The 13,775-nt window shown below is 46.2% G+C and overlaps 1 long non-coding RNA gene across 1 annotated transcript; it reads right to left on the bottom strand.

The window, feature by feature from the left end:
• Nucleotides 1-4,237: 4,237 nt before the first annotated feature.
• On the bottom strand, nucleotides 4,238-6,172 carry LOC139075638 (uncharacterized). The gene is made up of 2 exons (XR_011526246.1): nucleotides 5,432-6,172; nucleotides 4,238-5,002 (listed from the first exon to the last, which is right to left on the bottom strand). It is a non-coding gene; the product is annotated as an uncharacterized lncRNA (long non-coding RNA).
• Nucleotides 6,173-13,775: the final 7,603 nt, after the last annotated feature.

Below are 13,775 nucleotides of genomic sequence, written 5' to 3'. Positions count from 1 at the left end.
ATGTCACCCTCCCCTTCAGGGTATAGCCAGGCGCCTTAACTCCTAAATGTTTCTTGACTCTGTCCTTTCCTCTCCCTACCCTGGTTTACTTCTGACCTTCCTCTTCTCTCTCTAGAGACCACCTTCCAGCTGATTCTCTCCTCACCTCTTCTCTGCACATATACCCTGGTCCCCTCCCCTCCTCCTCCACCAGTCTTCCATATTGTGTAAAAGCCTGCCCATGTTTGGACTCCTGCCTAGCTTCCCAGCCTCCCCTCCAGCTACTCTCCAGTACAGAATCTGTGTTCCAGACATTCCTGCACCTGCTAAACCCCTGGCCCCATCGGAGAACTGGAACTTCCTCTCCTCAAGGAGCTCACATGTTCTGTTTCCTTAACTGGTTGTGCTGTGTCACATTTTTGTACCTTTGCCCAGAGGACCCTGTCCCGCTTCTGCACTTGGTGCCCTGCCACTTGGGGACATCCTTTGTGAAGCCTTCCCTAACCAATTTCTTTTCCATAGCAGAAAGAGACACAGAATTTGCATAAAACAAAACTTGGATTCAAGATCCGGTTCTGATCTCCACCCAACCGTGTAACTTTGGGCAGTCACTTACCTTGCCCCAGCCTTAGTTTTCTCATCTGTTTAAAAAAAAATTGGAGAGAGGAGGAGAAATAATACCCACTTCAAGGAGTAGTTGTGAGACTCAAGTGAAACAATGACTCATGAAGTATTGTACCAATGAGAAGACTTATTTTTAAGCGAGCCCTTAATAATGCGCACAGCCTGGCTTGGATGGCCTGATGGCTGCTGCTTCCTTGAGTATTCTGGATAGGCCAGGTCTGTGCGAAGTTGGGGGCCAGCTTGCTTTAACTGTGCTGAGTTAGTTCTCTGTTTGCAAAAGTAGTTAGATAATGCATTACTAAAGCCCACCCTAGAGAGAACATCTCTGACACTCTGGTCACCATAGTAATGGGTGCTTGAGTTTTTCAGGAATTGAGAGTCTACTCCTTGTCCACTTCACGCCGGTTGAGACCACCAACTCATCAACTGGGCCTGCATGGATAGATAACTGATAGGAGACCCTTTGAGGTCAAGGAGCTGAAAACTCCACCCTCAGATCATGACAATGCTGCCATTTTGTGAACATGTGTCCTGTGAAGAGCCATGAAGCTTGACTACGCTTGCGCGGATTATCAATTACCTTACTTCTCCTTACCCTCAATCATCTATTCCCACACTGCAGACCACCCCGCCCCTTTATCTCATGAATATCCCTAATCCCCATTTTCCAGGTGGCAGATTTGAGATTTGTACTCCCATCTCCTCACTTGGCTGCCTTGTTAACAAACCTTTTCTCTACTGCAAACTTGTCGTCTGGGTGATTGGCGTAATCGTACAGCGGGCAAAATGAACCTCGTTTGGTAACATGTATTTGATGTTCCTCTTTGGGGTCTTATATTTTTTCTTTAGGATACAAATTAAGTGTAATTTCTCAAGTCCAAGGACCAAGCCAGTGTCCTATCCATGTTCCGCTCTACAGAGGGGAGTGGAATCTGTGGGCTGAGCCCCAGTTGTCCTTACTCTCCGTATGAGGGCCAGATCAAGGAGGTGCTATTATCTGAAACCTCAAGGCCCTTCTTCATAGGGGCACCAGAAGAATCTTTCCACAAAACATTTTCAATCATGTTTTTCTCTAGAGGGCCCAATCCTGCAGTTCTTCAGCTCTGCAGAACCTACCTCCTCCCCGCTTCCCCATCTTCAAGTCCCCAGGACCTGAACGCCAGCTCAACTGGAAGTTTGAGGCTTAGCTGGTGGCTTACCCCCTTCTAGAGTTACCTGGCCTTCCTCAGCCCCCTCTTTGATCAAGCTCAACTACTTGTGAGTAACTTGGCTTTTGGACTAATTACTGGGTCAGGTTTTGGTTTTGTGGACTAGCCTCTCTTGGCTCTGGCAACCTGACTTCTGGATGGAACATTTGGCTCTGGAACTATTTTCTTGCTGCACTTGGCTTTGGTTTTTGGAATACCCTTTTTCTGCTTTGGCTAACCCTCCTGACACTACAGCGCCAGATGAAAGGGATCCCAACCATGTTCTCCTCACCCGATGTCACTACCTGGTAAGGCACTTGCCCAGATCCTCCTGTATGTGAGGGAGACTGGAATCCCATTGCTTACAAGATGTGTGACCCTGAATAAGTTATGCAAACTTCTCTGAATGGCTATTTTCTCATTGGGAGAAGTGAGGATAGGAATGCTTACCTTACTCACAGGGTTTAGATAAGGATTAAGTGAGATAATATATGTAAAAACTCCCAGAGCATAGAAGCCATTCAAGAAATAGTAGCTTTCCTTCCTTTTGTCCTTTGCATTCAAGGTTGTTCATATTCTGTCTCCCTCTGCAGCATTGTCTTCAGCCATTTTTCTTCCCCTCGCAATCTTATACACTCAAGCCCCTGGATATTCTGGTTTGTTTAAGATTCTCCAAACACACTAGTTTTTTGTGTCTCTCTGCCTTTGCTCATGCTGCTCCTGTGCCTGAAAAGTCCTCCTAACTTTGTCTGTCCCTGTCTACACAGCCTCACTTTCTATTCATTCCACCTCTCAATCTTATATGGCTTCTACTCCTACTGCTCAGTAGAGATTTCTCTGACCAAGGACATCAGTGAACTCCATGGTCAATTCTAGTAGGCCCTTTTCAGCAGGAGCACTTGACATAATCCATTTCTCCCTTCTTTATCCAACTCTCACTGCCCATGGTTTCCATGACTCTGCAGTTTTCTGGTTTTCCTCCTCCAGCTCCTGGGAGCTCTGCTTGCTCATTTTCAGTCTCCTTAACTGGTGGATCTCACTCAACCCCAACATTAAATGTTGGAGTTCACTAAGGCTCGGTCCTAAGCCTTCTTTTTCTTCCAACGCCAACCTCTAATAATGATCACGACAATTTATGGCTTCAATTATTGTCTAAATTTGTATCTTCAGTCCAGACTTCTCCTCTGAGCTCTAAATCTATATATCCAATTCTCTAATGGACAGCGCCATTTGGATGGCTCCCATGCACCTGAAATTCACTTGTTTACCCTGGACTCATCATCCTCCCCACCAAACATGGTCCTCCAAAAATGGCCCCAACTCTGTACACAGCTCTTTCCCCACCCTCAATATATCTATTCAAATACTCAACTTCCTAAATATTTCTCAGATCTATCAACTTCTTCTCCACTCCCATGGCCAATATCATGACCCAAGCCGTCATCTTCTCTGGCCTGGCCTTTCACGATAGCCACCAATCTGGTTTCCATAGGTCTGCTCTTGCCTCCAGCCACCCATTCTCTACAAAGTAATCTTTTAAAACTCGTCTGATCATGTCACCCCATGCTTAAAACCTTTCAATGTTTCTCACTGCTCTTATGGTAAATTATAAATCATTAACATAGCCCCCAAGGCCCTATACAATCTGGTACCTGCCCATATCTCTTGTCACATCTCATGCCACTCTCCACCTTGCTCCCTGGGCTCTAGTGACGATGGCTTTCTTCCGCTGCCTTCCAGCTTCCTACCACAGGACCCTTACACATTCTGTTTCTGCTGCATAGAACATTTTTGCTCACCACCTTTACCTAGATACCTGCTCTCATCCTTCAGCTCTCAGCTTAAATGCCATTTCCTAAAGGTACGTTTCTTGACTTACCCACCTACTTTATGTCCCTTCGTGATATGTTCTCATTGTTCCCTGTACTTTCCTTCATAGAACTTAGCATCATTGTAATTAAATAATTATTTGTCTACGTCTCCTGTTGTTCTGTGAAGACATAACATGTCTGTTTTGTTCATTTTTGTATCCACAGTGAGTAGTCCAGTTCCTGACACATTGTATGTGCTCAATAAATATTTTTATAAATAAGTGAAAGCCCTGTATGAATATCACCTTTTCTGGAAAGCCTTCTTTGCCTCCTCTGATTCTATCTTCTAATTAATCTTTCCTTTCCTCGTGATTCTATAGCTCACTGTTTAACTAGTCTTAGAGTACCCATCATGGTCTGACTTATACTGTGGATAACTGAGTCAGTCTCCCTCCCTCCCTACCATAATGTGTGCCCCTCTGAAGATGGGAGCTGTGATTTTTATCTTTGTGTCTCCTTCCCCTGTGCCTAGAACGGGACTCTATACACTCAAGTCATCAAAATGGGTTGCCTCAGCAAATTAATGAATGTTCCAAGACCTTCAAGGCAAGAAAATGGAGAGGCAAGACAAAGAAATGACAGTAATAAACCCTTACATTTGTAGAATGATTTACAGTTAATACAGTATTATCACATATATTACTCACTTGATCCGCACATCAACCCCAAGAAAGGGGAAAATATTAATATCCCCATATTGTAAGGAGGACTCCAAGCTTCAGGCTGATTAAGTGACTAGAGAGGGAAACCCAGCCATTAAATGGCATAGTCTGTCTTCAGACGCCAAACCTGCAACCCTGGTGGTCTTTCCCCTCTGCCGGGGAGAGCTTGCCATGGAAATGGCAGAACAGTTGCTTTGCAGTCCTGATTTGAATGACAGTCTCATAAGGGGCCAGGGCCATCCACTGTTGGCTTGGTGAGAGGAAGAAGCTCCCTTTGCTGCATTTTCTTCAACAATGAAAGTTCTGCTCTCCCAGGGGATTCCCATACCAGCATCTTCTTCCAGTATGGTCCCAGTAACAGTCAGGTTGAGATTATACCAAGAAGACACAGTTAGCTCTTTAGTCATCCCCGAGCCGGCAAATTTTCCAAAGCAGGTAATTCAGGATTTGAGTTTACACTGCAAAACCAGGTTCTGCCAGCAGAGGGAGTCATGATCGTGTGACAGAATCACTGGATGAGGTCCAAGCTTCTGGGCTGTCAGTGGCTGTGAGATTAACCCAAAAGACCTCCAATTGTGTCCAAGTAGAGATTACTAATAGCTCCTCTTTTCTCAATAGCTTATTTTCTCCTTTCTCTGCTGTAATTTCTGGCGAATGGGATTTGAGTCAACTCCCCAACCTCTCCCCAAAAAGAAAAGAAAAATATGAAAATTTTTAAAAATCTGAATATTAAAAAGGCACCATCCTTAGTAGCTACCCTTCATTGAGCACCTAATAGGTGGGTTACAGATGTTTTCTCGAACCTTCACATTAACCCAGGTAGTAAATGGCACTACTGGGACTTGAGCCTAATTTCTCCAACGCCAAAGCCAACGCTCTTTCTACAACCCTGTGCTGGCCCCGGCCCCCCCTCCCCCCCGGACTAACTCCACCTTCTTTCAACACCCATTTCAACTCCTGCCTCCTCAGTAAAGGCTTTCCTACCCCTCCCACCCTCCCCTTCCACCCCTTCCCCGTCCCCCGCGACCCTCCCTTTCTCCCCCCGCCCCCCCCCACGCCCCGCCCCCTCCACCCTGGCCTTGGGAGGGGGGTCTCTTCCTTTCCTTACCTCCTGTGGCCATTTGTACTATGTGCAATTAGCATCTGCTTTTTTTTATGGTCTTATCCATCCATCTAAGAAAATATTCTGTCTCCTCAACTGGATTTCTTCTTTTGCTATACTTACGTTTCTCATTATTTAAAAAAAAAAAGTAATCTAAGACTGTTTTGACCATACTATCTATAGAATTGCGTATCCTAACTTTTTTTTAATATTACACACATTGTTGACTCTTCTTCCTCTTGCTCTACATGCAATCCATCAACAAATCCTCTCCAGGTTCAAGCTACAAAATCTGTCAATCCCGACTCCAAAACACTGTGCGCCATGACCACGGCCACCCTAGTCCGTGCCACCTACATTGCTTGCCTGGACACTGCGGTAGCATTTTAACAGGAATCCCTGCTTCCACCCTGACTCTCCTCCTCTCCCCCCTCCACAGAACAGCCAGAGTCTGCCTTCTAAACTGTAAATCAAATCATACCACTTCCTGCTCTCAACCTTCCAACGGCCTCTCGTCACTCAGAATAAAATCCAAAGTCCCTTGCCAGGCGCGTAGGCCTTCCGTGATCCGGACCTGGTCACTCCTCCCGTTTCATGTCTTCATACTCTCCCCTTCCCTCACTCTGATCCAACAACACTGGCCTCCTTGTTCTCCGTCCTGCCAAGCGCATTCCGGTCATAGGGCCTGTGGCTGGCTCCTTCCTCTGCTGCGGGCTTTCTCCCACGGCCGCACATGGCTTCTCTGCCTCACTTCATTCAGCTGTGTTTTCAAATGTCATCTCCTCAGAGGAGCCTTTTTGGCCACGCTTCCTAAAATATCTCTTCCTCACTCTCTAACTCTTACTATCCTCACTCAGCTTTCTTTTTCTTCAGAGCTCTTACCACAATATGTCATTCTAGATGTTTCTATATCTGTTTAGGGATTATCTTCCCATGAGAATGTGAGCCCCATGATAGAATTTTGTTCTGTATCCCAGTGCCTAGAAATATGCCTGGTTCATAAGAATCGACTAGAAAATATTTGTTTAGTGAAGAAATGACTGAATGAAGTTATTAATAGAATTCACAGTCATCTCTTTTTAAAATTATTTTACTGGGGTCATATTTACTTACAACACTGTGTAAATCTCAGGTGTACATCGCTATATTTCAGTTCCTATATAGGCTGCATTGTGTTCATCACCAACAGTCCAGTTTTTATCCGTCACCATATATATGTGCCCCTTTACTCCTTTCACCATCCCCCACCCCCTCTCCTCTGGTAACCGCTAACCTGTTCTCCCTATCTTTGTGTTTGTTTGTTTATCTTCCACATATGAGTAAAATCATATGATCTCTATCTCTGTTTAACTTATTTCACTTAGCACAATACCCACAAGATCCATGCATGTTGTCGCAGGTGGCACGATTATGACTTTTTTATGGCTGGGTAGTATTCCATTGTATGTATATAGACCACATCTTCTTTATCCATTCGTCCATTGAAGGGCACTTGGGTTGCTTCCACATCTTGGCTACACAATAATCATTTTGAATGGCTGCTTAACTTAGTGTAAATTATTTTTTATTGTGAAATATTAGAAATATGAAATTACTATTTTATAGGTTAAAAATGGTTGAATGTTGACAATTTCACATAGTTCGGCTGAACAAAATACACACTCAGAAAGTTGCATTACATAAATATACCGCTTAAAGAATTGTTATAAAACAACATCTCTCTACCGACCACTCAGGCCAAAAATAGGACATTGCCGGCCTCCCAGAAATCCCCTGCAGGACCTTTCTCAGTCACAATTCCCTCCTTCCTCTCTAAGGTAACCACCCTCCTGGCTTTTATGATAATCCCTTGCTGGCTTCTCTTTGTTCTTTTACCACCTAAAGAATACAGTTTTGTTTTGCTCATTTTTGAGCTTTATATGAACTCATACAGTATGTATTCTTTTGTATCTGTTTTTTTCTCATTTCTTTTATTTGAGAGATTCACCCATGTTGCTGTGGCCGTTGTGTGTCGTCTTACTGCTACATAATGTTTCTTTGTATGACTGTAACACCTCTCGATGGACACGTGGGTTGTTTCCAGATTGGGGTTATTACAAGTGATGCTGCTGTGAGCCTCCTTGTTCATCTCTCCTATGCACATTGAACACATCTCTGTTGCATATATACCTGGGAGTGAAATTACTGGGTCATGGGGAATGCATACTCTCAATTTCAGTTGACCTCAAACTGTTTTCCAAAGTGGATGTAACAATTTGCACCACTAGCAGTGTAGGAGATTTCCAGTGGCTTTACACCAGAAACACAGTTAATACTGGCATTCTTAGTTTTAGATATTAAGTATCACGTTTTGGTTTTAATTTGATTTCCCTGATGATGAATAAAGTTGAGCACCTTTTCATATGCTTATAGACATTTCAATGTCTTCTTTTGTGAATTGCCCATTCAAGTTGCTTGCTCATTTTTCTATCGAGCTGCCTGTCTTTTTCTTATTGCTTTATAGAATTATTTTATACTTTGGCTTTGAGCCTTTTGTTGCTTATACACATTGCAAGCATCTTCTCTGCATGGTGCCTTTTTTATAACCAAGATTCCTTATTTTATTTTATTTTATTTTTTTGGTGAGGAAGATTGGTCCTGAGCAAACATCTGTTCCGATCTTCCTCTATTTTGTTTGTGGGATGCTGCCACAGCATAGCTTGATGAGCAGTGTGTAGGGATCTGAACCCACAATCCCTGGGCCACCGAAGTAGAGTGCTGCAAACTTAACCACTATGCCACCGGGCCAAGCCCAAGATTCCTTAATTTTAATGTAGACATATTATCAATTTTGTTTTTTGATTGGCACTTTGTTTTTTTTTTTCTGGGGAAGATTCACCCTGAGCTAACATCTATTTCCAATCTTCCTCTTTTTTTCCCCCTCCCCAAAGCCCCAGTACATAGTTGTATGTTCTAGTTGTAAGTCCTAGTTCTTCTATGTGAGCTGCCAGCACAGCATAGCTACTGACGGACGAGCGGTGTGGTTCTGTGCCCAGGAACAGGGCCCAGGCGGAGCACACAGAACTTAACTGTTAGGCCATCAGTGCAGGCTCCGATTGAAAGTTTTTTTTTTCCTCCCCAAATCCCCCGAGTACATAGTTGTATATTCTTAGTTGTGGGTCCTTCTAGTTGTGTCATGTGGGATGCAGCCTCAGCATGGCTTGATGAGCGGTGCCATGTCCGTGGCCAGGATTCGAACCGGCAAAACCCTGGGCTGCTGAAGCTGAGTGCACGAACATAACCACTCGGCCACAGGGCCAGCCCTCTGATTGACACTTGTTGTGTTTTGCTTAAAAATTCTTCCTCTACCCCAAAGTCACAAAAATATTCTATACTATTTTCTAAAAGCTGTGTTGTTTTGAATGGCTGCTTGACTTTATACAGTGATTTATTTCAGATCGTTCTCCTTATTGTTGCACATTTAGGCTATCTCTGATTTTTTTTTTTTAACTGTTATAAATGTTGTGGGACCAACTCCCATCACTGTTTCCAGTCTCATTCAGCCCCTCTGGGACTCAGGAAAAGGAAGTGGAGGGTGAGGTAGGGTGGGAGGTATTGCCAACCTGGCCCGCTAACGTTCCAGCCTTGCTCTCTTTCTTGGATTCCAGACTGGTTCTCCCACTCCCCGCCCGGCCTTCCCTCTGGAATGCTCGCCATCATCAGGACTGGAGGGGAGGCTTCTACGCTGGTGTAAAGTCAAGACACTTGGGTTGAGGCCAAACTCCGGCCACCCGGGCATTTGACCTTGACAGGAAAAACGCCTGAATCTCTCTGCCTCATCTGGCTGTCTGCAGATGAAGGCCAAGTCCAGCAGCTCCAGACTGCCCGTCTGGTGCCCTTTCCCCTGACTCACACCACGGATCGACAGTCAGACCGAGGTCCTGGCTTTGCATCCTGGAATGTTGCAGGGGCGGTTTCCTGGTGTGATTCACCAACAGCAAGAATGTTTCAGGCTGACATGGAGACCGACTTGGGGGCGGGGGGCGCGGGTGTCCTCAGCCAGAAAGCTTTCTCAGAGCTTCCCAGTCCCCAGAGATCTCTGCCTTTCTGAGTACACGATGTCTCTTGTCCTGGAGGGTCATGGTGTCCCCCCTTGAGAGGGCTCCCGCCATCCTCTTTGCTGTTATTCTCCAGCTGTGAGCAGCTGCAGGCCTGGGAGCATGCATGTATTTTTCTCTGCCTCTCCCTAACTCAGTGGTTGGACACGGGTAACACTCTCTAGTTGTGAGTGTAAACTATCAGATGGTGTTTGTGGAGGACTTAGGCATTAGCACACTTGTGTTTAGAATCATACCTGGAGGAAGGATTCCAGAATGGTCCAAAATGCACACCTCTGGCCTGACTGTTGGCTGACCACTGTCACAGAGGAGTGACAAAGGAACCTGGGCAAACTCTCACGGGCCTGGGGGGAGTAGATTTTCAAAACCCAAGCTGGTCTCACTGGCAGAGGCTCAAGTGTCGTCTGAAATCGCCCCACCCAAAGGCCATGCTAACATCGATGAGGAAATTAATCCCCTAAGAAGATCCTGTCTGTGCCCTCTGAAGGTTTTGAATCTAAAGAGGACGACAGCTGATCCGTGCTGGGAGCAGAGTGGCTCCAGGAGCTGGGGGCAGGCCTGAGCTGGAGTCGGGAAACCTGAGCTCAGGCCTGGCTCGGTCACAATGCGCCCCGTGACACTGGGCCACCTGGGGACTTCCCCTCTCTGAGCCTGTGCCCTTACACGCCCAGCAAGGTGCAGCGCTGCCCAGCCACTGCACAGAGATGGTGTCAGAGCAAATGACGCAATATATATATAAGCACTTTTTGAAAAGCTTCAAGTGTTATAATGACATGAAGAGCCATTAGAAAGAAAAGCCCTGCAGGATGAAAGGGGAAGGCCACTGACACTTCTCAAGGTAATTTACTCAGTAGTAGGAACAATCCCTTCTTTGTTGAATACTTGATAATTCACAAAGGGTTTCTAGGTTCATTATCTCACCTGGGTTTCACAATAACCCAGCCGTGCAGGCAGGCCAAGGATTATTCTCCTTGAGCACTAAACAGGTGAAGAAAAGGAGGCTTAGAGACCATGATTTTCCCATGGTCCTATAGTCACAGACCTAGGACTAAAACCCCCTTTTGTAGCTCTCTATGCTCCTTACGAGGGCTCCATTATGATGCTGCCTCTGTTTCAGTTGCTGCAACCCCATGGGGCAATTTCCCACGAGACCTGTGTGAACACCTCCTGGCAGGCCCCAGAACACCCATATGGCTGGAAGGGGTGGGGAGGGAGGGGGAGAAGAGGGGAGAAGGGGTGCGGTTATCTAACAAGCAATGGGAAGTTATTAAAAGCAGAGAAATATTATGATCAGGGCTTTGCTTTTTTAAAAAAATGCTTTCCTTCTCTACCTCCTCCTTCCTTTCCTACTTCCTCTTTTCTCCCTCCCCTCTCTTCTTTCTCCTTCTCCTCTTTATCCTTCACTTACTTTGTATAATTCTCTAGGAAGAGAAAGAAAGGAAAATTCTGGGACCTTCCATCACCAGAACCCTTGGACGTTCAGCCAGCTGGAGCCCTGATGGGCTGGCTCCTTGCATTTATAGGATGCCAGCGTCCTGCCCAGAACTCAGGGGTCTTGCCCAAGACTCCCCTCTCCACGGGGGAAGTGGGGGCAGTTCTAGAAGCTTCATCCTCCAGGAGAAAGGCCAGGATTCAGTAAAGGAGTACAATGTAGCAGGCATGTGTCACGGACTTCTTGCCTCCCAGAAGGGCTAGAATCAGGCCCCTGAAACCCTCCCCAGCCCTCTGGGAAGGGTCTTGCCTCAAGAACTGCCTGAAGTGGCCCCGAACCTAAGACCCTGGCAGTGGGTGCTTCTCCACTGGGTGCTCGCCATTCAGAATTACACACTCCCCAGGCCACTTGCAAAAGGCCAGGGGACAGATGAGTACCTCCTGGGCTGCCCCCTCCAGGCTCTCTGCCTCCTCTCGCTCCCCAGCTTCCTTGGGCTACTGACCTAACTTCCTCCCATTTATCTGTGTCCCAAGTCAGAGGCTTCCGGGAAGATGTAAACAGACAAAGTGAGTGCATTTGCTTGCCTGTGTGTGTGTGTGTGTGTGCGTGCGTGTGCACGCATGCATGAGTGTGTGGTGTCCTGGGAGGAAGACAGTACACTGTCTTTATAGAGAGCCTCTGCCTAATTGATCTTGCTCAATATCATATCCCCAGCACTGGGCAAGTAGTTGGCACCTAATGAATATTCTTTGAATAAATGATGAATGAACAATGAATGAATGAAACAAGATGAGAACTGAAGAGCATCTGTTGCCTGGATATGGTAACAGGGAGGTCCTTGGAGACCTTGCTAGGACATTTCTAAGGCTTGCCAGCAGGGCAGCCCGGTGCCGAGGGTGGAGGAGTGCGGAGGAGGTGAGAAAGGGGGCTTTGGCAGCTTTGAAGGAGTCTGGAGGGAAGGAAAGGAGGCCACAGAGGAGCAGGAGCAGGTGGGGATGGAGAGCCTGTTTGGGTTGAGAGGAAGAGTCCTGGAGAGAATGCCACTCACTACCAGGCTTCTCACACCCTCCTCGTGGGCACTGCCTGGTCTCACATCTTGACCTTGCTGCTTCCACTTCCCAGACTAAAATCTGTCTCTCTTTTCTCTTGCTTCCCTGGAACCCAGATCTTACACCTTACCCACACCAGGACCTGTTTGTCACCCAGTTGGTTGCTTCCAGTCATTTTTGACAGCCTTTCCAGCTGGTGCCCCTGCCCAGCTGCTTTAATAATGGCCTTTCTGCAGGGTCCCCAGGGCACCCCAGCTTCTGCCAGGTGTGCCCGCTCCTCTGAGAAAGCAGAAGAACCTGGTCTGCAGACACAGAGAAGAGCAGAGGAAAGACCACATGCACCCCAGAGATACGGAGGGAGGAGCCCCCTTTCTGACTTTCCAGTTCCCAACCTGAGCATGCTCGAGGAGGGTTCTGCTCCTTCCAACCAAATGATACTACAGACCTACGGCTTGGACATTCCCACCTGAGCAAATTCAAAATGTAACCTCATCCCCTCCCCCCCAACTAGGTCCTTCACTTTCAACTACCCTGTCTCTGTCATCACTACCACTATTTGGGATTACATTTTACTCACGTCCTCATTCATGCATGAAGTGCCTCTTAGCCCTGTTCCCCCTGTTCCACTCCAAACCTTCCTTACCCGAAGCCTCCATCTCAGCACCAGCTTCCTTCCTGTGTCTCTGATTCCAGGGTCTCTCTTCATCCCATTCTGTAGGCCACTGCCACCACATTTATTTTCTTTTTCATTTTAAAAAATTATGCATTCTATCACGTATTTATTCAGAAGAACTTACAAAACCTATATGCACAATTTAGAGTGAATGTGTATGGATCATAACCATCCCCCACGTTAAGAAACAGAACACTGCCTGGATCATTATTTTCTTTAAATGCCTCTTTTAAATTGTCCAAGAACCTTCTGAGGCTCCCTATTCCTTGTCTAGCTTCCCCAGCATGTCTTTTAGTTGGGTCCCATAGGCTGGCCCCACTGTGCTTAATAACCCTCTCCCACACCACCCTCACTCTAATCATTACCCTTCATCTAAGAGCACAGGATCGGAAACATAAAACCCGTATTCTAGCCCCTCTCTGTCATTCATTAGCTGTATGAATTTAAATATATTGTCTAAGTTTTCTGAATTAGTCAGGACTCTTGTAGTAGCAAGTAAGAGAAACCAAATTCAAACTGGTGTAAATCAAGAAGGAGATATAGTGGCTCACCTTTCTGAAAAATCCTTGGATAAGTCTGGCTTAAGGCGCAGCTGGATCTAAGGACCCAAACAACGTCACCAGAAAATGGTTTCTGGACTCTGCTTTCTTCTGTGTTGGCTTTATTCTTTTTCCCAGTTGTTCCGGCGAAGGTTCTGGATGTGAGTCTCATTGGCCTGCTTGGGTCCCATGCCCATCCCTGAACTCCTGTGGCCCGTGGTGGGCCAGGTCTGGGTAGACCCACCCTGGATTCAGGGGTGGAGTCAGAACCCTAGTTGATCTGAGAGTGAAGAGCAATGCTTTCCCAAGGAAAACCAGGATCCTACTTGCAGAAGATGAGAGAGAGGGATGCTGAGCAAATAAAATCAACAGACACTCTCTACTTCTCGCTTTCCTTGTGAGTGGGAATTTCCATTCTGCCAAATGCTCAAGACTGCTGGGAAGATCAAAAAAAGCTCGGGATTATGAAGGTTCTTTGAGATCTTTAAAACTCAATAGAAATGGGAGTGATTTTGAAGGTGATGATTTCTTTGCGTTTTCCCCACACTGTTCTCCTGACC

This window comes from Equus przewalskii, chromosome 14 (genome assembly GCF_037783145.1).
Source record: "Equus przewalskii isolate Varuska chromosome 14, EquPr2, whole genome shotgun sequence".
Taxonomy (NCBI): Eukaryota; Metazoa; Chordata; class Mammalia; order Perissodactyla; family Equidae; genus Equus; species Equus przewalskii.
This window is presented reverse-complemented; position numbering and strand designations above follow the sequence as displayed.